Source organism: Chelonia mydas, chromosome 15 (genome assembly GCF_015237465.2).
Source record: "Chelonia mydas isolate rCheMyd1 chromosome 15, rCheMyd1.pri.v2, whole genome shotgun sequence".
In the NCBI taxonomy this organism is placed as follows: Eukaryota; Metazoa; Chordata; order Testudines; family Cheloniidae; genus Chelonia; species Chelonia mydas.
In genome coordinates, this window is record NC_057856.1 from 6,636,072 (window position 1) to 6,663,996 (window position 27,925).

Genomic DNA, 27,925 nt, shown 5'->3' on the forward strand with positions numbered 1-27,925 from the left:
TTCTGCCAGGTTGTTACTGTAAGCAGTTTGACTGAGCTCTCCCCTGACATCTAGTGGTGAGCAGATGTCAGGGGAGGGCCCTGAAGACATCTTGGCGAGTGGCCAGCAGAGAGGCTGGCGGAGAGGCGCGGCGAGTGGCTAGCAGCGTGCCTGGCAAAGAGGCGTGACGAGTGGCCAGCAGGGAGACTGGTGGAGAGGTGCAGCGAGTGGTCAGCAGGGTGCCTGGCAGAGAGGCGCGGCTAGTGGCCAGCAGGGTGCATGGCAGAGAAGCATGGCGAGAGGCGCGGCAAGTGGCCAGCAGGGAGGCTGGCGGAGAGGCGCGGCGAGTGGCCAGCAGGGCGGCTGGCGGAGAGGCGCGGCGAGTGGCCAGCAGGTAGGCTGGCGGAGAGGCGCGGCGAGTGGCCAGCACGGAGGCCGGCGGAGAGGCGCGGCGAGTGGCCGGCGGAGAGGCGCGGCGAGTGGCCAGCAGGGCAGCGGGCGGAGAGGCGCGGTGAGTGGCCAGCAGGGCAGCGGGCGGAGAGGCGCGGGGAGTGGCCAGCAGGGCGGCGGGTGGAGAGGCGCGGCGAGTGGCCAGCAGGGCGGCTGGCGGAGAGGCGCGGCGAGTGGCCAGCAGGGCGGCTGGCGGAGAGGCGCGGCGAGTGGCCAGCAGGGCGGCTGGCGGAGAGGCGCGGCGAGTGGCCGGCGGAGAGGTGCGGCGAGTGGCCAGCAGGGCGGCGGGCGGAGAGGCGCGGCGAGTGGCCAGCAGGGCGGCTGGCGGAGAGGCGCGGCGAGTGGCCAGCAGGGCGGCTGGCGGAGAGGCGCGGCGAGTGGCCGGCGGAGAGGTGCGGCGAGTGGCCAGCAGGGCGGCGGGCGGAGAGGCGCGGCGAGTGGCCAGCAGGGCGGCTGGCGGAGAGGCGCGGCGAGTGGCCAGCAGGGCAGCGGGCGGAGAGGCGCGGGGAGTGGCCAGCAGGGCGGCGGGCGGAGAGGCGCGGCGAGTGGCCGGCGGAGAGGTGCGGCGAGTGGCCAGCAGGGCGGCGGGCGGAGAGGCGCGGCGAGTGGCCAGCAGGGCGGCTGGCGGAGAGGCGCGGCGAGTGGCCAGCAGGGTGCCTGATGCAGAGGTGTGGCAGGTGGCCAGCAGGGAGGCTGGCAGATGGGGCTAGAGCAGAGCCCCGCAGAGAGGCAAGGCTATGGGCTTTTGGGGCGACGAGCGAGTGCCCGAGCAGCGGAGGGTGTAAGGTGCCTCCTTACCTGCCCCCTTCCACGCAGCGCGGAAGGTGAACTCTGCGACTGAACCTCTGAACTCTGGGGCTGCGCTGGCCAAGGACAGCAACTGTGAGTGGGGTACAGAGAAGGGACAGGCATGTTAAAGGGACTTTTGGGTTGCTGGACTTATGACCGTGAGGGGGAAAGGACACTGCCCAACTTACCTGGGGATGGGTCTTTTGCTCCTGGTTTGTTCATGAGCCCGAGCTGCAGTGTCTTCCCAAGTTAATGTTGAGTTAATTCCCTCCTTTTATTAAAAGGTTTTGCTATACTGAGACTCTGTGCTTGCAAGAGGGGAAGTATTGCCTCTTAGAGGCACCCAGGGGGTGGTGTGTAATTGTCCCAGGTCACTGGGTGGGGGCTCGAGCCGGTTTTGTGTTGTATTATTGAAAAGGAACCCCTAGACCAGTGTTCTTCATTGCAAGGCTCGCGAGCCAGTGGCGGCTCTCATCGACCTGAAGTGCAGCTCCCTAAGTTCCCTCTGAGCCGCGTGGCCCCGCAGCAGGCTATAAATAGCCGTGCAGCAGCTCTGAAGGGCCACACAGCAGGGACCTGGAGAGGAGAGAGGTAGGGGTGGGGAGCAAGTTGGGTCTTGCAGGGCTGCTGTGGGCCTCTCCCCTAGCCCCGGAGCTCCCGTGCCGCCTGCCAGCAGGGGGGGGGAAAGGGCCCCTTCCCCTGGAGCTAGCTGCTGCAGGCAGGGAGGGCTGGGGGGAGTCCTCTAGCCCCAGCCCCAGGGCAGCCTGCCTGCACCCCAAACTCATCCCTGGCCCCACCCCAGAGCCCACACCCCCAGCCAGAGCCCTCCCCTTCCCCCTGCATCCCAACCTTCTGACCCAGCCCTGAGCCCCATCCTGCACCCCAAACCCCTCATCCCCAGCTCCCCCCTAGAGCCCTCACTCCCAGCCAGAGCCCTCACCCCCACACCCTACCCTCTGCCCTACCCTGGGCCACCTCCCACACTCCAAACCCCTCGGCCCCACCCCATGTGGCTCTCACATTGAAGGTTTTTTGCCAAAGTGGCCCCCACTTCAAGAATAGTGAAGAGCACTGCCCTAGATAGTGAACCTGGCCCTTGTTGCTGCTGGTTCCACCTTGCAGAAGGTTTACTTTACCATCTAGTTGTCCTGGTGATTTTACTTCCCCAGGATTGCTTCCATCTACCTGTTTTTGTAGTGCCCATTACTGTAGTCCCTACACACTTTCATTCCACTGAAGAAAACCAGTGTCTACCCCAATAAACAATTTAAATACAAGCGGAGACCTCCAGCAGCGATGCCACTCGTGACCCGACGAGGGAGCTCTTTGCTTGTCTAATGCCCTAAGATTCAAAATTAGATGCACAGCAGCGAGTCTTGAAATTCAGGAGTGATTGAGCCAGAGACAGGGAGGAAGAGTGCTGGACGTCCCCAGGTGTGGTTTGTTCTGATGTTAGTCTGATGGGTGTACATGGGCCTGGCTGTGTTGTGGGATGTTTAAACCTGTGGTGGGACCATTGCTGGTAGTTCTGCACCCAAACAATGATGCACAATTTGCCCTTACACACGCTGGGGACATTTGCCAAGCTCTTCTGGCCAGGTCACTTGCTCTGTACCACCTCTGCTCTCCCCTCTACTGAGGGAATCCCTGTGCAGCTGCTTACAGCTGCTTTGTGCTACTGGAACTGCACCAGGGAAACCCCCAACCTAACAAAAGAGCCACATGACTCCCCCCAGCCCCATCCGGAAAAGACCTAGGGTCTGATTCTGATCTCAGAACTCCACTCCTGACTCCTAACCTTAAAGATCAGTTGGGCTTGTGTTCTCCATCAGATAGGCATAGGGTCCAGAGGGTGGGGGGAGGGTGGCAGGTGACCAGTTTTCTGCAGGAAAGTCCGGTCAAAAAGGGGACCTGACAGTGTCCCGTCAGATCTACTGACTGGATACCCAACGTCCAGTTACTGCGGGCCAAGGAGGTGGGGAGGCACCGGGTCATCATGCGCACCAGCCCCTACTCAGCTGGGGCCACATCCGATCTGCACTGGGCAGCTGCAGCTCCCAGCCCTGGTTCTGCAGGTGAGGCCCTCCCAACCCAGGCACAGAGGGGTGAGAGGGGAAAAGCAGCGAGCGGCCGGGGGAGGGGGAAGAGAAGCAAACAATGGGGCAGGGCTTTGGGAGAAGAGGCGGGGCAGGGCCTCAGAGAAAGGAGCAGGGGAGGTTCTGTTGCTCCTGCTGGAGTGTCTGGTTTTTAAATATTACGAAGTTGGCAACCCTAGGTGGGGTACAGCTAGGCATAGTGGGGTGAAGCTGAGCAATGGGGAAGTTAGACGGACTCGCTCCAAAGGAAGGATGGCACAGTGGTTAGGGCCCCTGACCTGGGATTTGGGATATCTGGGTTCATTTCCCTGCTCCACTACGACTTCCTGTGTGACCTGAGGCAAGTCACTTAGCCTGTCTGTGCCTCAGTTTCCGCATCCGTACACTGGGGAGAATAGCCCTGTTCTGTCCCACAAAGCATCTGAGCACCTCACCATGCCTATCGTTTAACGGGGACCAGAGAAGTGTCGTAGACAGGCTGGCGTGCTGACGGTGAGGTCTATGAGATGTTGGAACAATCTTCCTAGTTTCAGTTGCTGGGGCTGGAGAAAGAACTGGGAGACATCCAGCAAGGGCCAGTCCTGCCCTGGCTGGCTAGACTTTCTCCACAACTGACAGCTCTGACGTTGCTGAGCTCGCTAGCATCCTACGTGTATCCAGATCCTGTTCCTTTAGAAGAGTTGATTGGCAGAAGGGATATTTGTTTGCTACATGTGTCAGCAACCAGCACCCCATTTTGTTCCCTTCCGAGCTGATGATGGGGGGTCCCATCTATGGGATAATGCTCAGCCAGTTCCTCCATGGCTGCAGGTGAGTGTAGCTCCATTGACTCTGTGGATTGACATCACCCGAGAAGCCGGCCCCAGCTCCGGATCAGTCCTTTAAGGCCAAATTTTGGGATTGGGAGATGAGTCTCTCCATGTTTTGGTGCTCAGTTTGACACCCCCTTTTCAGAAGGTGCTGAGCAGCTGCCCCCTGAGAATCAGACTCTGTGCAGGTGTTTCAAGGGTGGCGCCCAAAACCCTGAGTCACTGTCAGGGGGCAACAGGGTCTGCACACCCTGCAGCAAGCGACATCTGGCAAAGCAGGGAAGTTCTCTATGCCCAGAGGGCATGCAGCGTGGGCAGAGGCCATGCCTGCTTCCTCCCGGGGAAAATCCAGCCTTCCTAGCACCCAGATAGTACTGCCAAATGCTGATGAATCAGGTCATCTCCCCCTTTATCTGTTTGGGGCCTGGTACAGATCCGCCCCCTGCCACTCCCCATTTAACAGTGATCCCCCCCAAAAAACCTCCCTCCAGGGAGGCACTTCGCACCACTGGCCCCATGACCTTTCCCCACCTTTCCAGCTTAGGAGGTTGGGGCAGGCAGAAGGATGTACCTGGCATGATGCCCTGTCGCTCGGTGACAGCTTTCCTAGGGGGCCTGAGATCTGCGGGAACCCTATGTGGCTGCAACTGCAGGCACAGGCGAGGGAAGGCAGCAGCCCTGGATAAAGGGTGGGGGATTCCCACCCTGGCCTTCCCCTGCATGCTTCTTTCCACTTCTTAGAGCCCCCTTGCTCATCCCCTGGCTGGCAGCATAGGCATCTGTGTCTTGGGGGGGTTGGGGGCTACAAGGAAAGGAAGATACCCATGCGCCAATAACTATACTGGGAGTGGCTAAGTCATTATGCAAGGTAGCCTATTTCCCCTTGTTTTTTCCTACCCCCTCCCCCCCCCCCCAAGACGTTCTGGTTAAACTTGGATTTATGCTGGAAATGGCCCACCTTGATTGTCATGCACATTGTGGGGAGAGTGGTCAGTTTGGATGAGCTATTGCCAGCAGCAGAGTGAGTTTGGGGGGGGGGGGGTGAGAAAACCTGGATTTCTGCTGGAAATGGCCCACCTTGATTATCATGCACATTTGTAGGGAGAGTGGTCACTTTGGATAAGCTATTACCAGCAGGAGAGTGAGTTTGTATGTGTATGGGGGTGGGGGGTGAGAAAACCTGGATTTGTGCTGGAAATGGCCCACCTTGATTATCATGCACATTGTAGGGAGAGTGGTCACTTTGGATAAGCTATTACCAGCAGGAGAGTGAGTTTGTGTGTGTGTGTTTTTTGGGAAAAGGGGGTGGGGGGTGAGAACCTGTATTTGTGCTGGAAATGGCCCACCTTGATTTTCATGCACGTTGTAAGGAGAGTGGTCACTATGGATAGGCTATTACCAGCAGGAGAGTGAGTTTGTGTGTGTGGTTTTTGGAGGGGGGTGAGGGGGTGAGAGAACCTGGATTTGTGCAGGAAATGGCCCACCTTGATTATCATACACATTGTGAAGAGAGTGGTCACTTTGGATGGGCTATTACCAGCAGGAGAGTGAGTTTGGGTGGGGGGGGGGCGGAGGGTGAGAAAACCTGGATTTGTGCTGGAAATGGCCCAACTTGATGATCACTTTAGATAAGCTATTACCAGCAGGAGAGTGGGGTGGGAGGAGGTATTGTTTCATGGTCTCTGTGTATATAGAAATGGAGTACTTGTGGCACCTTAGAGACTAACCAATTTATTTGAGCATGAGCTTTCGTGAGCTACAGCTCACTTCATCGGATGCATACTGTGGAAACTGCAGAAGACATTATATACACAGAGACCATGAAACAATACCTCCTCCCACCCCACTCTCCTGCTGGTAATAGCTTATCTAAAGTGATCATCAAGTTGGGCCATTTCCAGCACAAATCCAGGTTTTCTCACCCTCTGCCCCCCCCCCCCCCCCACAAACTCACTCTCCTGCTGGTAATAGCCCATCCAAAGTGACCACTCTCTTTACAATGTGTATGATAATCAAGGTGGGCCATTTCCAGCACAAATCCAGGTTTTCTCACCCCCCCACCCCCCTCTAAAAACCACATACACAAACTCACTCTCCTGCTGGTAATAGCTTATCCAAAGTGACCACTCTCCCTACAATGATAGGTTTCAGAGTAACAGCCGTGTTAGTCTGTATTCGCAAAAAGAAAAGGAGTACTTGCGGCACCCCAGAGACCGACCAATCCATTTGAGCATGAGCCCTCGTGAGCCACAGCTCACCTCGTCGGATGAAGTGAGCTGCAACCCACGAAAGCCCATGCTCAAATAAACTGGCCAGTCTCCAGTTACAGTCTCCAGCTACAAGGGGCCACAGCAATGGTTCCCTCAACCCACCGAGCAATATTGTTAACCTATCCAACTATACTCTCAGCCCAGCAGAAGCAGCTGTCCTATCTCAGGGCCTCTCCTTCTGCCCCTCCACCCCCACGAACATGATACAGTTCTGTGGTGACCTAGAATCCTATTTTCGACGTCTCCGACTCAAGGAATATTTACAACATACCTCTGAACAACATACTAATCCACAGAGACCTCCCTACCAACATTACGAAAAGAAGGATTCTAGGTGGACTCCTCCTGAAGGTCAAAACAGCAGACTGGACTTCTACATAGAGTGCTTCCGCCGACGTGCACGGGCTGAAATTGTGGAAAAGCAGCATCACTTGCCCCATAACCTCAGCCGTGCGGAACACAATGCCATCCACAGCCTCAGAAACAACTCTGACATCTTTCAGAGTAACAGCCGTGTTAGTCTGTATTCGCAAAAAGAAAAGGAGTACTTGTGGCACCTTAGAGACTAACCAATTTATTTGAGCATCAGCTTTCATGAGCTACAGCTCACTTCATCGGATGCATACTCAAAAAGGCTGACAAAGGAGGTGCTGTTGTCATCATGAATAGGTCAGAATATGAACAAGAGGCTGCTCGGCAGCTCTCCAACACCACTTTCTACAAGCCATTACCCTCTGATCCCACTGAGAGTTACCAAAAGCAACTATAGCATTTGCTCAAGAAACTCCCTGAAAAAGCACAAGATCAAATCCGCACAGACACACCCCTGGAACCCCGACCTGGGATATTCTATCTACTACCCAAGATCCATAAACCTGGAAATCCTGGGCGCCCCATCATCTCAGGCATTGGCACCCTGACAGCAGGATTGTCTGGCTATGTAGACTCCCTCCTCAGGCCCTACGCTACCAGCACTCCCAGCTACCTTCGAGACACCACTGACTTCCTGAGGAAACTACAATCCATCGGTGATCTTCCTGATAACACCATCCTGGCCACTATGGATGTAGAAGCCCTCTACACTAACATTCCACACAAAGATGGACTACAAGCCGTCAAGAACACTATCCCCGATAATGTCATGGCTAACCTGGTGGCTGAACTTTGTGGCTTTGTCCTCACCCATAACTATTTTACATTTGGGGACAATGTATACCTTCAGATCAGCGGCACTGCTATGGGTACCCGCATGGCCCCACAGTATGCCAACATTTTTATGGCTGATTTAGAACAACGCTTCCTCAGCTCTCGTCCCCTAACGCCTCTACTCTACTTGCGCTATATTGATGACATCTTCATCATCTGGACCCATGGAAAAGAAGCCCTTGAGGAATTCCACCATGATTTCAACAATTTCCATCCCACCATCAACCTCAGCCTGGTCCAGTCCACACAAGAGATCCACTTCCTGGACACTACAGTGCTAATAAACAATGGTCACATAAACACCACCCTATATCGGAAACCTACTGACCGCTATTCCTACCTACATGCCTCCAGCTTTCACCCTGACCACACCACACGATCCATCGTCTACAGCCAAGCTCTGCGATACAACCGCATTTGCTCCAACCCCTCAGACAGAGACAAACACCTACAAGATCTCTATCAAGCATTCTTACAACTACAATACCCACCTGCGGAAGTGAAGAAACAGATTGATAGAGCCAGAAGAGTTCCCAGAAGTCACCTACTACAGGACAGGCCTAACAAAGAAAATAACAGAACGCCACTAGCCGCCACCTTCAGCCCCCAACTAAAACCCCTCCAACGCATTATTAAGGATCTACAACCTATCCTGAAGGATGACCCAACACTCTCACAAATTTTGGGAGACAGGCCAGTCCTTGCCTACAGACAGCCCCCCAACCTGAAGCGAATACTCACCAACAACCACATACCACACAACAGAACCACTAACCCAGGAACCTATCCTTGCAACAAAGCCCGTTGCCAACTGTGCCCACATATCTATTCAGGGGACACCATCACAGGGCCTAATAACATCAGCCACACTATCAGAGGCTCGTTCACCTGCACATCCGCCAATGTGATATATGCCATCATGTGCCAGCAATGCCCCTCTGCCATGTACATTGGTCAAACTGGACAGTCTCTACGTAAAAGAATAAATAGACACAAATCAGATGTCAAGAATTATAACATTCATAAACCAGTCGGAGAACACTTCAGTCTCTCTGGTCACGCAATCACAGACATGAAGGTCGCTATCTTACAGCAAAAAAACTTCAAATCCAGACTCCAGCGAGAAACTGCTGAATTGGAATTCATTTGCAAATTGGATACTATTAACTTAGGCTTAAATAGAGACTGGGAGTGGCTAAGTCATTATGCAAGGTAGCCTATTTCCCCTTGTTTTTTCATACCCCCCTCCCCCAGACGTTCTGGTTAAACTTGGATTTATGCTGGAAATGGCCCACCTTGATTATCATGCACATTGTAGGGAGAAAGGGAGTACTTGTGGCACCTTGGAGACTGGCCAGTTTATTTGAGCATGGGCTTTCGTGGGCTGCAGCTCACGTCATCCGATGAGGTGAGCTCGTGGCTCATGAGGGCTCATGCTCAAATGGATTGGTTGGTCTCTGGGGTGCCGCAAGTACTCCTTTTCTTTTTGCAAATACAGACTAACTCGGCTGTTACTCTGAAACCTGTCATTGTAGGGAGGGTGGTCACTTTGGATAAGCTATTACCAGCAGGAGAGTGAGTTTGTGTGTGTGGTTTTTAGAGGGGGTGGGGGGGTGAGAAAACCTGGATTTGTGCTGGAAATGGCCCACCTTGATTATCATACACATTGTAAAGAGAGTGGTCACTTTGGATGGGCTGTTACCAGCAGGAGAGTGAGTTTGTGTGGGGGGGGGCAGAGGGTGAGAAAACCTGGATTTGTGCTGGAAATGGCCCAACTTGATGATCACTTTAGATAAGCTATTACCAGCAGGAGAGTGGGGTGGGTGGAGGTATTGTTTCATGGTCTCTGTGTATATAATGTCTTCTGCAGTTTCCACAGTATGCATCCGATGAAGTGAGCTGTAGCTCACGAAAGCTCATGCTCAAATAAATTGGTTAGTCTCTAAGGTGCCACAAGTATTCCTTTTCTTTTTGCGTATACTGGCAAACAGAACCCAGCCTTCCTCACGGAGCAGTCTCTGGGCAGTGTCACGGTGCCAGCCAGCCGGTCTCCCTCCCTCCCCGCACCTCGCCTCCTGTCCCTTCACAGGGCTGTCGTACCTGTCACTCGGAGTGAGGGCCGGCACTGACAGAACCGTGCTCACACTGATGCTGGCATGTCCAGACCGTGTCCTTGCCTCCCCTGTCCTCTCCAAGACGCTGTGGGTCCCTGGAGGCCCAGGGCAGCCCCTGCCATCTCTGTATGGAGAGACAGCTCGGCCCAGCCAGCAGGTGGGCTCTCACAAACAGGGATGGATTCAGGAAGGCACCTTGATATTAGACAGTAATTCCATGGCCTTTAATCCGACTAAGGCCCAGCTCCTCAGCTGGTGGAAATCGGCATCGCTCCACTGACTCGGAGACTTGGTGTGGTGGTCACAATGACTGCAGTGGAGTGTTGCCGATTTACACTACAGGGATGCAAATTACCAGCAACTTCTCTCCATTCGCAGCTCCCCAGGGGACGTGCAGGGAGGTGGAGTGTACTTACCCAACCTGGAATGTGGCCCAGACACCTGGGCTGACCCCAACTCCCGTGAAAATTATCAGTGGATCTTTAACATCTGCAAGGGGGCCCCAGCCTTCATTTTCTCTCTCTGGTCCAAAAGACCATGATGGCACCCAACATTGCTAACCCCAAGCCTTTCAAAAAATGGGGGGCCTCAAATATCAGGAGATGGTTTTTAATTTGCTTTCTGGCCCTTGAGGTTACACTTAGGTCATGTTTTCAAAGCTTTTCTCTACAATCACACTGGCTAGAAGCTGCATTCATTTTAAAAAGTTAGAGTTCCCCACTGATTCCCCTGACTCTGGGAGCTGGGGCTTTAAGACAGACAACTCACATGAGCGAATAGTCACTGATGGACCGATTCGCCAGGATCCTAGCTAGTTATTTTTTTAACCCAGTTATACTTTCGGCCTTCACAACATCCCTAGCAACGAGTGCCACAGCCTGACTGTGCGTCGTGCAAAGAAGTATTTCCTTATGTTTGTTTTAAGCCTGCTGCCTATTAATTTCATTGGGTAACTCCCAGTTCTTGTGTTATGTGAAGGGGTAAACAACACTTCCCTGATCACATTGTCCCCAACGTTCATGATTTTATAGACCTCTGTCGTATTCCCCACCGTTGCCTCTTCTAAACTGAAGAGTCCTGTCTTTTTAATCTCTCCTCCTGTGGAAACTGTTCCATACCCTAATCATTTTTGTAACTCCTCCCTGTACCTTTTCCAATTATAATATACATTTTTTTTAGATGGGGCAACCAGAACTGCCCCCCATATTCAAGGTGTGAGCATACCATGGATTTATATAGTGCCATGATCATATTTTCTGTCTTCTCTCTTTCCTAGTAGTTCTTAGCATTGTTCGCTGCTCTGACGGCCGCTGCCCACTGAGCAGATGTTTTCAGAGAACTCTCCACAATGACTCCAACATCTGTCTTGAGTGGTAACAGCTAATTTAGACCCCTCACTTTGTATGCAGAGTTAGGGTTATATTTTCCAAGGTGCATAACTTTGCATTTATCAACATTGAATTTCATCGGACTTTTTGTTGCCCAGTCACCCAGTTTTGTAAGGTCTCTGAATAAGTAGGGTGTTAGTCACAACTCCCACCTACGGTAGGAGCTCAGATACCATGGTGATGGGTTAGGCTGGCACAAAGGGGATCTAGGGCAGTATGACGGGGTGCTCTGCTCACCGCAGGTATGGCGCCTCCTCCTGGCTGTTCTGCGGAATAACTTACCAGGTTGACACCTCTCCCCACGATTCTAAATTGTCCCTCCACCTCTGTCTGCAGCCCCTCTCTCACTCCAGAAGCTGCTGTGGCCTCTTCCTGACTCAGTCCCCCAGCCAGGTCGCTCAGCGTTCCCCCTTTGTGGGTTTAGTCCTTCAAAGTCCCTGTCACTCGCACAGCAACCCAGGCAGACTTCCAGTTCACTGCCCCCACCGGTGCCACTTCCCCAGGTCCCATCCTCTACTCCCGGTTCCAGGTCAGGGACGCTCTCGCCAGCAGCCAAAGTCTGTTCCCTTCTTGAACTCACTGCCTTTCCCTGAGCCCCCTCCTATCTTCCTGGCCCCCCCTCTCTGTGGGTTGGCCACCTCCTTTCTCCCAGGGAGTGGCAGCAGACTGCATCCCTTCATCCCCCTGTCCTGCTACAGAAGGCCCATCTGTTCCCACACAGGTGAGCTTCCCCAAATTAGGACTTTCCACTGAGCCTGTGGCCTAACAGGTTAATTGGCCCATCTGGCCTTCATGAACCCCTTCAGGGTGAGTGTGGGGTGGACACCCCATCCCAGGCAGGCCTAATACCTTCCCTTCTGGGCAATCCCCCCAGCACAGCACGGGCCTCCACCAGGCACTGAGTGGGCACAGCCTCTGCAGGAGACCCCTCCCTTACAGCACATGGCACATTCCAGGGCAGCCCAGAGAGGGGAGGAGCATATTGGGGGCAGGAGAAGGCAAACCTGGTGGGTTTTTCCCCCTGTAGCATCCCCAAAAGGACATGGTTTTGGCTGAAAAAGCTGAGGCAACCAAATCCACAAGGGGTTAAATCAGGGATGCTCCACTGAAGCCAATGGGCATTGAAATGGTGGGGGGGCTAATGAGGGGCAGCCTGCAGAGGGGACTGAACCAAGCCCCAGCTGCTCCTGAACTGGGAAAGCACAAGCTGCCTCTGCACCCATGCAGGAATGGATCTGGCCTTCAGGGAGCAGGTTTTCACCTGGCTGCCATGAGGCTGACCGTGAATCAGCCTTGCCTCCTCTGTCGGGCCAGTGAACGCCAGCCTCCCCAACACTGCGCAGCCAGCACAAGGCCCCAAAGTCTCTCAGGGAGTTAACTTGTCAGCAGGAGGTTCTGTAATGTATCACAAGCCAACAAAGAGCCGCCCAGCCCAGCGACGGCAGGGCACATGCTGATACCATGCCCTGCCAAGCTCTTTGCTTCTCAGAGCTCTTGGCAAAGGCGGGTGAGGAGCACGACCCCCATTTTACAGCTGGGGAAACTGAGGCACTGCAAGGGGCAGTGAGTTGCTTGAGAGCCTACAGCAGGCCAGTGGCAGAGCTGGGATGAGAACTCACCTCTCCGAAGGATCACCCCACAGATGTCCTTGGGGGGGTGGGGGCGGTTGAAGATTATCAAAAGGGCTCAGCTCTCTAAAGAAATGAGCAGATTTTCAAGAGAAGCGAGGAGCTGAATGCTCCAAGCGTGGATATCAAGCACTTGGAAGTCTGTGCCCTCTGTCACCCAGAAAGGTTGTTCTTTAACCCTTTCCTTGTTGCAGGACATGCTCAGGTAGATCCTGGAAGTGTGCCAGGTGCACCATGGTTAGGCCAGGCACCCACCATCCCGCGAACGGAAGTGGAATGAACTCTGCTCTTGGGATCAAACCTAGCATCCAGGAAGGGGTTAAACAGATTGTTTTTTGAAGCAGGCATTTACTGTAGAGTTGTGTGTCTTTTAGTGGGTCTGTTCCCTTCCAGTCCTTTAAATAGGCTCCATCGAGGACCCTTGGGATTCCCAGAAAGTGCACAAGCAGCTGGGTCTTTGCTCTCCTGCTTCCCCCCATCATCTCCGTGATGGTGGCCATCAGATCAGAACACTCAGGGCCCCTAATGGACTGGGCAGCCATAGCTCTGGCTGTCATTCTCCTGCCTTCTTGATTCCCTGGACCTCTCTCCATCAAGGCCATCAAGAAGCCGGGGGCTGGGGGGGGGGGGAAATGGTGACACTGAATTGTGCTTCCAACAGGAGAGGGGGGAAAGAGGGCTATTAACAAGATGGTCCTTCTGTACGTTCAACTCGAACTGTCACAAAGCATTAGGTGACCTGCTCATCGGAGGAGCTGGACGGGGAATGGCACCATGCAAAAGAGCAGGGGTCACCTTGCAGTTAAATAGTATTATGGGCTGCCTGCAGCCAAGCGGCTGAACTTTCCAAACCACCTTCGGATACGGGAGCCTGAGAGTCTTGGGGCCATTGCGCAGCAGGGGGATGGAGGGGCTGCGATTCTCCCCCAGGTGGCTAACACGCCCGGAGGAAAAAGGACGTATGCTTTTTGATTTGGTCCTTGAAGTTTAGCCAGCAGGAATCAGGGCAAAAGAAAGGTCGACCCTTTAATAAGACAGGCAAATACTGCAGCTCCTATGTACAACTAGGTAGGGACATATAGGGAAGTTACGGCCTGATTCAAAGCCCATTGACATCCGTGGAAAGACTCTTCTATGCGCTTTTTGAATCTTAGTACATAGCAGCTAGGAGGTGGAATCCTGTAACCAGCTGGTAGATCCCATCAGAGGCCATGAATCCCAGCCCATCTGGCAAGGTTGGGGAGCCTGAATGGCGAAGGTCAGACTCCTGCAGAAGCTGTGATCCTGGAGGTAGGAGAGACACTGGCTGCAACTCTGGCACTGAGACGACTTGTAGAACTTTACTCATCAGAGAGGCAGGGTTTTCCAGGCTTGTAACTGCTAGTCCACGACTGGAAGGACAGACGCAGCCCTGGGGGAACCTTCATGCTTGTCTGATCAGGAGCAACTTGTCTGGAGCTGGACGCTGGTGAAGGTGAACAGGGAAGGTAAGACCCCAAGGGAAGCTCCTGTGAGTGCCCCTGCTGTTCTTGCCAGGCAGTCTCATGACACTCCTTTCCCTGGCAACAAGTAGATGGCCAGAGCTCTGAGAGGCACCCTAAGAGCAGCTTCATGCCAGGAGTAGAGATGCAGAAGCAGTAAGTGGATCAGTACCACTTGCTGCAGGAGCTGGAGACATGTTAGCTGCATCAGTAGGGAGTTAATACTAGAGCTTAACTGTCATCCCTCTCTGTCCCCCAAGGACCCACAACCAGGAGACCATTTGACAAGGTGTTGGGAGCAGATCAAGAACAAGTCAATTTCCCTCCCCAAGTGACCAGAGCTGGTTTCTTCCAGACAGGATGAAGCTTTAATGAATTCACTTGCATTTGCACATACATCACAGCCCCATGTCAAGCCTGCTGGAGTGGACAGCACTTCTTCCCCTTAGCGGATGAGTTAATGAAGCTCCTTCCTAGCTCATTGAGGAGAGCCCTGTATTTCTGGGGGCCAATGGCTGTGTGGGATCTGTATGTGATGCCCCCTCGCTGTGGTTAATTCATCTCCCTAGCATTAGTGTACGTTCACAGGCAAGAGCTGCTTCAGTGGCAGTGACAATCTCCTCTCTGCAAAGGCAAGGGGCTGAGTATATTCCAGAGTCCATGCCAGAGTGAGCCTGGGGATCTGTATTCTAGTTCCTCCTCTGCCTTTTCCCAGCAGGTTGGCCTCTTGTCTGGGCCTCTCTTTTCTGGTAGTGAGCGGCACCCTTTGCTCACACAGATGCACCTGACAATCAGCTAGTCTGGAAGATGGTTCACTGATTCAGCATTGCTTAATATGCTAGGCACACAGAGCGTGTGTGTGTGGGGGGGGGAGTTGCCCTCCCAGTGCCACATTATATCCCCCTGACATGATGGCATGCCAATGGAATTCCAGCACTTCAGCGAACACCCCCACTTTGTGCATTAGTGAAGCCATGCACAAGGTCTGCATGTTTAACAAACCCCGGCTACCTCCATACAAACACCGTGGAAGGATCAAAGTTGGGGCCTTCAGCACCAAGAGCACAGGTCCTTAACACCGAAACTAAAGGAATAACTCCATCAGGTCTGACTAAGTAGCAGGCTGTTACAGTTACTAGGCCAAGCCACTAGAGGGAGACAGGATCGCACTCACTAAGCGTCTTATGCATGGATCCATCCCCTTCATTTTTTCCCCAAGAGTTTTACAATTGTGTTATACAGTCATGATCAAAGCCAGGGGGTGGTGGCTGGTCTAAATTCTGCTGCCGTTGAACATGGTTAAACTATTCATATTCTTACAATAGTAACTAGAAGCCAGGCCCCTACTTTGCTGGACACTGTACACATTACAGGAGGTTGTCCTGGCCTTGAAAAGCTTACAGTTAAGGCTGGTAGAAATTTTTTTGTTAAAACTGCTTATTGGTGGAAAGTTGGGTTTTGCTTAAGTGATTTTTTTTTTTGGCTAAAATTTCAATTTTTCAGTGAAAAACTGAACACCTGAAAAACCAAAATATTTCAGTCTGGAAATGATCATAGAATCATAGAATATCAGGGTTGGAAGGGACCTCAGGAGGTCATCTAGTCCAACCCCCTGCTCAAAGCAGGACCAATCCCCAACTAAATCATCCCAGCCAGGGCTTTGTCAAGACTGACCTTAAAAACTTCTAAGGAAGGAGATTCCACCACCTCCCTAGGTAACGCATTCCAGTGTTTCACCACCCTCCTAGTGAAAAAGTTTTTCCTAATATTCAACCTAAACCTTCCCCACTGCAACTTGAGACCATTACTCCTTGTTCTGTCATCTGCTACCACTGAGAACAGTCTAGATCCATCCTCTTTGGAACCCCCTTTCAGGTAGTTGAAAGCAGCTATCAAATCCCCCCTCATTCTTCTCTTTCGCAGACTAAACAATCCCACTTCCCTCAGCCTCTCCTCATAAGTCATGTGTTCCAGTCCCCTAATCATTTTTGTTGCCCTCCGCTGGACTCTTTCCAATTTTTCCACATCCTTCTTGTAGTGTGGGGCCCAAAACTGGACACAGTACTCCATATGAGGCCTCACCAATGTCAAATAGAGGGGAACGATCACGTCCCTCGATCTGCTGGCAATGCCCCTACTTATACAACCCAAAATGCCATTGGCCTTCTTGGCAACAACGGCACACCGTTGACTCATATCCAGCTTCTCGTCCACTATAACCCCTAGGTCCTTTTCTGCAGAACTGCTGCCTAGCCATTCGGTCCCCAGTCTGTAGCGGTGCATGGGATTCTTCTGTCCTAAGTGCAGGACTCTGCACTTGTCCTTGTTGAACCTCATCAGATTTCTTTTGGCCCAATCCTCTCATTTGTCTAGGTCCCTCTGTATCCTATCCCTATCCTCCAGCGTATCTACCTCTTCTCCCAGTTTAGTGTCATCTGCAAACTTGCTGAGAGTGCAATCCACACCATCCTCCAGATCATTTATGAAGATATTGAACAAAACTGGTCCGAGGACCGACCCTTGGGGCACTCCACTGGATACCAGCTGCCAACTAGACATGGAGCCATTGATCACTACCCGTTGAGCCCGACAATCGAGCCAACTTTCTATCCACCTTATAGTCCATTCATACAGCCTGTTTAACTTGCTGGCAAGAATACTGTGGGAGACCGTGTCAAAAGCTTTGCTAAAGTCACGGAACAACACGTCCACTACTTTCCCCTCATCCACAGAGCCAGTTATCTAGTCATAGAAGGCAATTAGATTAGTCAAGCATGACTTGCCCTTGGTGAATCCATGCTGACTATTCCTGATCACTTTCCTCTCCTCTAAGTGCTTCAGAATTGATTCCTTGAGGACCTGCTCCATGATTTTTCCGGGGACTGAGGTGAGGCTGACTGGCCTGTAGTTCCCCGGATCATCCTCCTTCCCTTTTTTAAAGATGGGCACTACATTAGCCTTTTTCCAGTCGTTCGGGACTTCCCCCGATCGCCATGAGTTTTCAAAGATAATGGCCAATGGCTCTGCGATCACATCCACCAACTCCTTTAGCACTGTCGGGTGCAGCGCATCCGGCCCATGGACTTGTGCTCGTCCAGCTTTTCTAAATAGTCCCAAACCACTTCTTTCTCCACAGAGGGCTGGTCACCTCCTCCCAATGCTGTGCTGCCCAGTGCAGCAGTCTGGGAGCTGACCTTGTTCATGAAGACAGAGGCAAAAAAAAAAGCATTGAGTACATTAGCTTTTTCCATGTCCTCTGTCACTAGGTTGCCTCCCTCATTCAGTAAGGGGCCCACACTTTCTTTGACTTTCTTCTTGTTGCTAACGTACCTGAAGAAACCCTTCTTGTTACTCTTTACATCTCTTGCTAGCTGCAACTCCAGGTGTGATTTGGCCTTCCTGATTTCACTCCTGCGTGTCTGAGCAATATTTTTATACTCCTCCCTGGTCATTTGTCCAATCTTCCACTTCTTGTAAGCTTCTTTTTTGTGTTTAAGATCAGCAAGGATTTCACTGTGAAGCCAAGCTGGTCGCCTGCCATATTTACTATTCTTTCTACACATCGGGATGGTTTGTCCCTGTAACCTCAATAAGGATTCTTTAAAATACAGCCAGCTCTCCTGGACTCCTTTCCCCCTCATGTTATTCTCCCAGGGGATCCTGCCCATCAGTTCCCTGAGGGAGTCAAAGTCTGCTTTTCTGAAGTCCAGGGTCCATATTCTGCTGCTCTCCTTTCTTCCCTGTGTCAGGATCCTGAACTCGACCATTTCATGGTCACTGCCTCCCAGGTTCCCATCCACTTTTGCTTCCCCTACTAATTCTTCCTGGTTTGTGAGCAGCAGGTCAAGAAAAGCTCTGCCCTTAGTTGGTTCCTCCAGCACTTGCACCAGGAAATTGTCCCCTACACGTTCCAAAAACTTCCTGGATTGTCTGTGCACCGCTGTATTGCTCTCCCAGCAGCTATCAGGGTGATTGAAGTCTCCCATGAGAACCAGGGCCTGCGATCTAGTAACTTCTGTGAGTTGCCGGAAGAAAGCCTCGTCCACCTCATCCCCCTGGTCCGGTGGTCTATAGCAGACTCCCACCACGACATCACCCTTGTTGCTCACACTTCTAAACTTAATCCAGAGACTCTCAGGTTTTTGTGCAGTTTCATACTGGAGCTCTGAGCAGTCATACTGCTCCCTTACATACAGTGCAGCTTCCCCACCTTTTCTGCCCTGCCTGTCCTTCCTGAACAGGACTCATGGTAATTGCAGCTGGGTGGCCTCATGTACCTGTTGCCTCTATGCGCTGGTCTCTTTGGTAGTCTGACCAGACTACATCTCCCAGTATGCACCATGGCCTCCCATGATGCACTGCCTCCCTTCTCCAAGAGCTGGGACCACGGTGCATCATGGGAGATGGAGTGAGACCAGTGAGCCTGGCCTACAGTGGAGAATGGGAGCATGAGGAACCCAAAATTCAACTTCTGTGAGGCACCCCGGCAGCACTTGCAAATTGAAATCTAGGGGTTTTGACTAAAATTCTTGGATTTTGAATTTTTCTCCCCAAAATTGAAATTTTGCGTGGAAACCTCATCTCCCATTTTCCAAACAGCTCCACTTACAAAATAAAACAACAGACAGCAGGTAAAACAAAGATGGAGACACACAAGGAAACAAGTGGTCTTGTGGTAGTGTGGCCGGAGCTTATGAGATGAAAGCCCAGCCAAATAACCCAGACACAGAACCAGACGCAGAACACCCGCCTGACTCCCCTCACTGGGCGTGGTGGCAGCAGAAGGGTCTCTGCTGTGTTGTCATTTCCTCTCAAACAGCATTTCTAAACTGCTTGTTACCATTCAAAACTCAAAACCGGTTGCTTTCGGGCCCTGCTCTGATTAACATGAACATGCTCGGAGGCTGTGTTGTCTAGTGGTTTGAGAACCAATTAGTTTTCATCTACACTACGCGCCCCTGGTGGCGGCATGTAGCGTACATGTAGCTACATGCCACAGTGAAAAGTGAGCTGTGCGCGCACTGTGGGGCATAGCTACACATGGCAGTGAAAGGCTCTGGTAGCAGGGCATGGTTCAGCCTTTCCCCACTGCCTTCCCCAGCCAGAGCCTTTCCCCATGGCAGGGAAAGACTCTAACAGTGGGGAAGCAGCAAACGCTACACTGCTAAAATAGCAGTGCCGACAGGGAGGCACTGTTTGGGAGAGTAGGGTCATGGAGTAGATACCCACATCCTCCAGGCATGTCTTTATTCCCCTAAGCCGTGCCTCATGGTCTATGCTGCTTTTATACCCCTGCTGGGGGGCCACATGCGGACGTGGTCTATATGCTGCTGAAAGATGCATGCCGTGGAGAGGTGCCCTTAGGGCAGATTTCTGAAGGCTCAGAACCCAGCCTCCTAAGCACTGTTGAAAAACTGTCCCTTACTCTGGTGCCTAAATGGAACGTGAGCTCTTTCGAAAGCCTGATCCTTCGCAGCTCTGATTCGTTAGAGGTACGAAACATTCCCAGCTCCCAGTGACTTCAGTGGGGGATGCTCAAGAAAATCAGACCCTTACCTTCTCCCTGCACTTGTTTCCCTCTGTTAAATGAGGATAATGGGCTAAATTCATCCTTGGTGTAATACCATTGACGTCAGGGATGGATTTGACCCCAGTAACTTTTACCCAGTTTTAGAAGGGGCTTTGAGATCCGCAGCTGGCAGACGCTCTACCCCTGTGAAGCGTTAGTAGTCAGTATCACTCTGTGGAAGAGAGTTGGTAAACGTTGCTGTTTCCTTTCTTTCACCATGTGCGGCTGCAGGCTAATGCGAACTGGCTGCTGGGTAGCAAAGAAGGCCAGGAAGCCTGCATTGTATGTGAGCAGCAACAGGAGTGTGGGGTTGGCGACGCTCCTCTGAGATGCCTTCCTGAAGGGGCACACGCAGCTGACACTGATCAACATCATTCCCACCGTGGGGCTGCTGCGATTCATAAACAACTGGGGGTTACATTGGAGTGGGGAAAGAAAATTACAGGCCCTGTGGAGTGACAGGGAAGCCTTTGAAATACAGTGATTTATAGGTCTGCCCTCTCCCCGCCCCTCCTGCAGAGGGATACTCCAGCACAAGGATCTGAACAGAGATGCAGAAGAACTAGGAGCCTTCTTGAAGGGCCTCCATCACCTCTCTTGTTTCTTGAGCAGGGCTCCCTGATGAACATCCATTCTTTGGTCCATGCACTGAGAGCAAAGCTGGGCAAGAGGGGATCCCCTGTACTGTGTATCTCTTGGACTGCTGGGACTTGGACCAGCCTCCTCTGCTGTCGCCTGTCCCAGCCTGATCAGGAAGCAGATAATACTTGTGCCAGTGATCAGGTGATTAACCAGCCACACAGAATAACTCTGCTGCGCTGGCGGCTGGGAGGATGAACTGCTGCAAGGTTACAGAGGGCAGTAATGCCGCCCGTGCTGGTCTCTGCTGGAAGAGTGCGAGTGTGTTCCTGTTTGATACAAACACACTCCTCTCGGGAAGAGTATTCTGGGAAAGGGCAGCAAATAGAAATTCTTGTGTGTCGGATCCCCATCCCCTCCCTGTGCTGGGTTGTGTGTCTTCCAGATGTAAACTCTTTGGGGCCAAGATTCTCTCTCTGTCTGTTTGTATAGTGCCTAGTACAATCGGGGTCCCCTTTCTAACTGGAGCCATGGGGTGCTATCATAATAGTGTGATAATCCCATAATCAATAACAACAGTAAATAGGTGAGTTGGGATGTGGAGTTCCCCCGCCCCCAACTAGGTCACTTATTTGAATTAGCCTGTGGAACTCATTGCCACAAGTTATGATTGAGAGCAAAAGCTTAAAGGGATTCAGAAAGGGACTGGACATTGATATGGATAATAAGAAAAATGACAGAGTTAGTGTGGTATGGATTAAAGAAATGAACAAGAGTTTTGGAAAGGACACAAACCCACCTGTGCTTCTGCAATACTCTTAGTACTAATAATTATGATGGGCATAACCCAGACTGTAACTAACAGGGGTTAAGAAGAAACTTTCCCTGGAGGCAGGTTACTCCATCATTGTCTGCTGGGCAGGGGAGTGGGGGCCCTTGCACCTTTCTCTGATGCTTCTAGCCTTGCTAGTGGCAGCGAGGTCTAGGTGCTCTGATCCATTCTGGCAATTCCTATGTTCCTAAGGATCCAGAAATCATTATTATCTGATGACTGTTCACCAGGCTCTGGGAAATGAGCTGATGAGTCTCACTTCATGCCTAGTGGACAGATCTGTCTACCTATCTAATGTCACCAGGGACAGCAGGGACTGAATGAATGTGGCGATTGGCTGCTCAGACATCGGAGCAGGAAGGTAAAACATGGATAAGACTGACCTCTCCCTCTGGATGGTTCTTCCAAGACAGAGGGAGGCACATTGGTGGGATGTTTGCCCTGCACAAGATACTTATATTCATAGTACCCAAGCACCTCACAATCTTCACCATACTGATGCTCCAGACTGTGAGGCAGGGCACCCCATTTTACAGACAGGTAAGTGAGACAGAGAGAGGCTAATTGATTTTCCCAAGCTCCCACTTGCAGTCTGTGACAGAGCAGGGAATTGAACCTGTGTCCCCTAATCTGCAGGCTAGCAGACGAGCCCCTGGACCACCCTGCCTCCATTCCCTAGCTTTCGGTTCCTAAGGTTGCAAAGCCAGCCTCTTTCACTAGAACTGGTCACCCTAGTGGCTGTGGTTGGGACCCTCCATTTGTGTGTGCGAGGTGGATCAGGAGAAGGGAAGCCACCCAACAGCGCCCCCCAGTCCCTCTTCCCAACCCTCTTCTACCCTCAGCTTCCTTCTCTGGGTGCTGTGTGTGTAAAGGGGCTTGGGGAGGGTCCGCGCAGCAGCTGCCTTTGATCAGCCTAACATGTGGGAGACAGGAATGCCGCCTCATGATCAAAGGTGGGAACTCGGTGACAGCCAGGACTTGGCAAAACCTCATCCATATTAATAAACAGGGGTGGGGTTACCAACCCACCCACGCAGCCCAGTCTGCGGCCAATCAAGACTCCAGGGGAGGAATCTCGGCCCACAAGGTTGGGGGAGGGAGAGGAGAGATGCCCCTGAACTGTTTCACAATCAGTGCACTTACAGATAGAAGAAATACACAAGCAGCCTAGTCCGTTCTATCTGCCCAGCCAGGGCAGCAGTGCTCCTTGCATGGGATGATAACACCGAACACTGGGAGTATGGTGAGCAGGGGGCACAGACTCGCATCCATCTGATCACCCCCTGCTCCTTTTCCTTCTGCGTAGCCAGTGACGCACATTCTTCTTTCCCCTTCAAGATTTCCAGAAAGAACAAAGCATCTGGGAAATAAACAGCAAGCCGGTTAGCTGGGGAGACACGTTCTGGTGGCAAAGAGCACAGATAGCACATAAAACGCCTTGGAAGGATTCGATTTTAGCGGTAAATGTCGATTGCACTGCCCATGAACAGACAGAGGAAAAAATATTTCCACTGATAATCATCCAAATTTACCGATCAGCAGAGTAAGAAAAATGCTGCTTGAAAACGTATTTGAGTTTGATTTAAGGATATTTGCTTTGTGCGTTTTGCCATGGGATGTTGGGAATGGGTGTTTTAGCCATTCCGAAGCTTTAACGCTTTGAATCTCAACATCAGCGGTCATTAAATGATTATTGGCTGACCTCCTATAATTTCCCATAAGTAAGAAAGTTTAAAGTGATAAAAATGGAGGGGTGGGGGGAATGCTAAACCTCCATAATCTTGCACAACTGCGAAACTTTAAGAGATAAACATTTAAAAATGCTTGAAAACAAAGATTGATATTATCCATCAACATTATTTTTTAAAAATATATCAAACGTTGCGGAGCCTGCACACGCACCAAGTGCATCGCTCTCAGGTTATCGTTATCCATGTTCCTCCCCAGTCCCCCGTCGCCCCCCAACACACAGCAGATCCTTTAGTTGTCTCCCAAGCAGGCGGGACATACAAAAGAGCCAGGGAGCTAGATGCTGGCCTCCAAATCTCCGATCACTTGAGACCCTAGGGCACATGCCATCCAGCCTACACAGGGCTCCGCTCCCAGCTACAGGACACACAGACTGCAGAGGGGCACTTGCCCTGGGAGATACAGGCACCATTCAGGCCCACCCAACCCTAAGAGCACATACTGCTAAAAAACGGAGACTGACGCCCTCCTCCCATGTTCACAAAGGGCTTGGGACCCTGTCTGCTTTTAAGCTTTCAGAGACTTTCCCAGTCAGTCAAATTCCCAGTCTCCTGCCCTGGCTAGCCTCCCTCAATTAATCCCTTCTTGACAATACTGCCCCCACCTGGTAAGAAGAGGGAAAGAAAGAGGACCCAGAGCTTAGGGGCAAAGGACCATTCCAATGGTTGCTCTGTCTCCTCTGTACAGACAGCCTGTCCCCTGTCACTTTGCGCCTGAGATGGCAGAGGGAGGGATGTCCTAACACTTTTATCATCCCCATAAAGATGAGGAGAGGGTTAAAAGGTCACTGACTATAAAAACAACTCAGAGGAAAAGGGGAAGTGGCCAAGACGAGTTAAACTCCTCTTGAGAGACAGCTGGGTTCTAGAAAAGGGGAAATCTAGGTCCACGCTCTTCCCTCCATTACAGACTCAAGAGTCCCACTAGGTCATGTGGCCTAGGTGCCTGTATAAGGGTGCAGGATTTGTGGGTTTGCCTTCAGCCCGTGAACCTATCCAATGTCACCTTCTCTCTCTTTTCCCCACTAACCCACTGTGCAGCTAGATCCTTGCTGTTAGTCTGGCAAACTCCTCTGGGGAATTGGCTTGACCGAGCTGTAACAAGCTAAGGCCCATCTCAAAGGGGTGAGGACACTTAAAGGCAGGATTCTCAGCCAGGGAACTGCCCACTGATGGAGAGAAGAGCGAACTGCTGCATCGGCACAACCCGGGCACACTGAAAACTCTTCGCTTCACCCACAGTGCAGCAGAAGCAGAGTCTAGCAGAATTTGCCTAGAGGGGGAGGACTTCACTGCAGCGTTAACACAGGGGATCAGCCCCGGGGTAGCCTAGCCTGGGTGTGAGCAGCCACAGTGCAACGCCCAACCCAGGTTGTGTCCTTACAGGCGCTGTGCTTCACCGTGTGTGGCAGTTGGACTGCTGGGGGCACATCCCAGGACTCGTTGTGCTGCAATAAAATGAGCTGCTCTTTGATTCTTTCCCAGGGAATTGCAGGAGAACTGGTCTGTCTTTGATTGTGCCTCATACTACAGAAGCAGAGTGGGCCAGACCCTGGACTGGGATCAGGTTCTACTTCCTCGTCCATCAGGGGACTGTTGCCTCTTGTCTTAGACTTAGATTGTAAGATATCAGGGACCGTCTTCCTGTTGGTGCAGCGCTTAGCACAATGGGGGGAAACTGAGGCACAAAGAGGGACTTGCCCAAGGACACTAGACAGGTCAGAGCCAGGATTAGGAACTGGGTCTCCTAAATCCCAGTTTGGAGACCTAGCCACTAAGTCACTCTGCCCCTTACACTGCGGTAACAGACTCACACCAAAGGATCTAAGAGCAGAAGCCGGTTCCTTGAGGGAGAGAGACATGGTTTTATCACCGGGGCTCATCACCGAGTTCCGGCCCATGCTGACCTTTCCTGTCTGTGCTCACTCTTAGCAAATTCAGCCATGCTCAGCAAGCAGCTTTGCGAAGGAGAATGAAGATGCTGCTACCATTATAGTGCCTACAACGCCCAGGTGCTACACTTCTACCAAAGCTCCATCCAGCCCTGAGCTTTTCCATTTCCTTTCATAGACATTGGGGGGGGGGGGTCACATTACTTATGTATTTATTTATTTTTGTTGAACAAGGCGCCGCTGTCACTGTAAAGAAAGAACCATTTAAAGGCCTGATAAGCATTAATCGTGGAGGACCACTCTCTCTACCCGGCTGCCTGATAATGAGTCAGTCAGGGCTGGAGTTTTGAGACAGAATTTATCAGCAGGCTCTGGGAAAGTAAAGAGATGAAGGTGGCTGCTAATCCCAAAGCCAAGTGATAAAGGAGGGACCATGCCAGGGGGTGTAGCAGAGACTGAGCCTACGTGCTCTGGGTATCTTGGCTTTAGAAGGTGTCGTGGACCATGCACAAGAAGCACAGTGTGCATGTGAGAGAGATTAGGGGAGGTAAATAGCAGTAGAAAATAGAATCCCAGAGAGAACTTGTCTTTCTACAAGAATCTACTCAAGGATCGGGTCTGTCATACAAACCCTATTTTAAAAAGCACCAGTATTTTGCATAGGAATGATCCCAAAACACAACAGCTTCCAACTCTGCAGCTAGCAGCACCGGAGCCATCCAGCTAGAGGACTGCTGCAGCATTTGGAGCTGCTAGGAGGTGGACAACTGGAGTAGTCATAGCTCTGGAAGGGGCACTGCTTCTCCCTGTCTCAATTCCACAGAAGAGCAGGTAGAACCAGGAAGTCCTGGGGGCATCCTATCTGGATTGTGGAATAGTCAGAATAAAGACCCACCCGAAAATCCACACTGGGTTTTGCACTGAGCTCAGTGCATGCCAGGACAGGACTATGGTCCAGGCTGGGAAGTGTGGACACTCGTACCGTATAAGCTTGTTCTCATCTGACTGCACCAAAGTAAACCAGGGCCCTGGGCTTCTGATGGACGAAGGATGGAGTTGGAGGGTGCAAGGAACAGTGGTGCAAGGAGCTCCCAAATCCCACTCCTCATGGGCCCCAGAGCCTGGCAGTGCATCCCCAGCATTTGGCCCTCTCACCGTTCTTTTACTTCCGGATGTTTTGCAGACATTAGTGAAGCACCAATGGAGGGGACGTCTACACTGCGACCCAACTGAGCTTGTGCCCTAAAAATAGCAGCAGAGCCGCAGCAGGTCAGGCTACCTTCCCAAGGGGAATGTGGGCTGAGACATGAGGTTTATGCTCGGATGGCTGGCCTCTGCCACCATCCATGTCACTGTGGCTATAGTGCTATTTTTAGCATACTAGCTCGATCAGGGCTAGTGCGGGTACATAACTCCCAGCTCGGGCAGACACCTCCAGCTGCAATGTAGACGTACCTTAATTGCCCACTCTATAATAAACACCAGGCAGTGCATTCTCTGCACTCAGCTGCACCAGCAATCGAAGACTTGCCAAACCTACGTCCTTCAAGCCATTCTCTCCCTATGCAGCATGCCAAAGGATGGCTTTGCTTTGGTGGGCCTGGTGCCCTGAAGAACACATAGTACTGGAGGAAAAGGTTTGTACGACTTCCTTATTACACCTCAGCTGAGCTCGGGGCTCCACTGTGGTAGGCATGAACACACGCATTAAGAGACAATCCCTGTCCTGCAGATTCTACAGTTTAAATACACAAGACAGACAAAATCAAACCAACCGGATAGCTTTCTTGCCAGGGTAACAAGCCTTGTGGATGGGGGGGAAGTGGTAGACGTATAGCTTGATTTTAGTAAAGCTTTTGATACTGTCTCGCATGACCTTCTCAAACAAACACGGGAAACACAACCTAGATGGAGCAACTATAAGGTGGGTGAAAAACTGGTTGTAGTTATCAGTGGTTCACAGTCATGCTGGAAGGGCATAACCAGTGGGGTCCTACAGGGATCAGTTCTGGGTCTGGTTCTGTTCAATATCTTCAGCAATGATTTAGATAATGGCATAGAGAGTACACTTACAAAGTTTGCGGACAATACCAAGCTGGGAGGGGTTGCAAGTGCTTTGGAGGAAGGGATTAAAATTCAAAATGATCTGGACAAACTGGGGAAATGGTCTGAAGTAAATAGGATGAAATTCAATAAGTACACATGCAACGTACTCCACTTAGGGAGGAACAATCAGTTGCACACGTACAAAATGGGAAATGACTGCCTAGGAAGGAGTGCTGCGGAAAGGGATCTGGGAGTCATAGTGGACCACAAACTAAATATGAGTCAATGCTGTTGCAAAAAAAAAAAAAAAAAGCAAACATTATTCTGGGATGTATTAGCAGGAGTGTTGTAAGCAAGACACGAGAAGTAATTATTCCGCTCTACTCCACCCTGATTAGGCCTCAGCTGGAGTATTGTGTCCAGTTCTGGGACCACATTTCAGGAAAGATGTGGACAAATTGAGACAGTCTAGAGAAGAGCAACAAAAATGATTAAAGGTCTAGAAAACGTGACCTATGAGGGATGAGTGAAAAAACTGGGTTTGTTTAGTCTAAGAGGGGACATGATAAGAATTTTCAAGTACATAAAAGGTTGTTACAAGGAGGAGGGAGAAAAATTGTTCTTCTTAACCTCTGAGGATAGGACAAGACACAATGGGCTTAAATTGCAGTAATGGAGGTTTAGGTTGGACCTTAGGAAAAACTTCCTGTCAGGGTGGTTAAGCACTGGAGTAAGTTGCCTCGGGAGGTTGTGGAATCTCCATCATTGGACATTTTAAGAGCAGGTTGGACAAACACCTGTCAGGGATGGTCTAGATAATACTTAGTCCTGCCATAAGTGCAGGGAACTGGACTAGATGACCTCGCGAGGTCCCGTCCAGTCCTCTGATTCTATGGAAGTGTGGGAGGGGAAACTGAGGCCAAGAGCAGGGAAGGCCCAGACTTGCCCATGGGCACCCAGCAGGTCAGTGGCTCAGTAAAGAGTGGGACCTAGATTCCCTAATCCCAGTCCCTTTACTGGCACACTTTGCTTCTGTAAGTATCAGGAGC

General features: G+C 51.6%; 1 long non-coding RNA gene across 2 annotated transcripts; it reads left to right on the plus strand.

Moving 5' to 3' along the window:
- Positions 1–8,916: 8,916 nt before the first annotated feature.
- LOC122463029 lies at positions 8,917–26,582 on the plus strand. 2 transcript variants are annotated; one of them, XR_006285985.1, is made up of 3 exons: positions 8,917–9,124; positions 10,613–10,614; positions 26,572–26,582. It is a non-coding gene; the product is annotated as an uncharacterized LOC122463029 (long non-coding RNA). The 2 variants fall into 2 exon arrangements; XR_006285986.1 differs by lacking the exons at positions 10,613–10,614; positions 26,572–26,582 and adding exons at positions 11,208–11,211; positions 20,433–20,444.
- Positions 26,583–27,925: the final 1,343 nt, after the last annotated feature.